Raw genomic sequence first — 666 nt, forward strand, 5'->3', positions numbered from 1 at the left:
CCACCTTACCTGTCTCTTGAGAAATCTGTATGCAGGTCAAGAAGCAACAGTTAGAACTAGACATGGAACAACAGACTAGTTCCAAATTGGGAAAGGAGTGCATCAAGGCTGTATATTGTCACCCTGCTTATTTAGATTATATGCAGAGTACATCATGCAAAATGTTCAGCTGGATGAAACACAACCTGGAATCAAGATTTCTGGGAGAAATATCAATAACCTCAGATATGTAGATGACACCACCCTTATGGCAGAAAGTGAAGAGGAACTGAAGAACCTCTTGATGAAAGTGAAACAGCAGACTGACAAAGCTGGCTTAAAACTCAGTAGTCAAAAAATTAAGATCATGGCATCCGGTCCTATCACTTAATGGCAAATAGATGTGGAAACAATGGAAACAGTGACAAATTTTATTTTTTTGGGTTCCAATATCAATACAGATGGTGACTGCAGCCATGAAATTAAAAGACACTTGCTCCTTGGAAGAAAAGCTATGACCAACCTAGACAGCATATTAAAAAGCAGAGACATTACTTTGCTGACAAAGGTTCATCTAGTCAAAGCTGTGGTTTTTCCAGTAGTCATGTATGGATGTGAGAGTTGGAGTATAAAGAAAGCTGAGCATTGAAGAATTGACGCTTTTGAACTGTGTTGGAGAAGACTTTT

The sequence above is a fragment of the Bison bison genome, unplaced genomic scaffold, assembly GCF_000754665.1.
Source record: "Bison bison bison isolate TAMUID 2011002044 unplaced genomic scaffold, Bison_UMD1.0 scf7180017864090, whole genome shotgun sequence".
Lineage (NCBI taxonomy): Eukaryota > Metazoa > Chordata > Mammalia > Artiodactyla > Bovidae > Bison > Bison bison.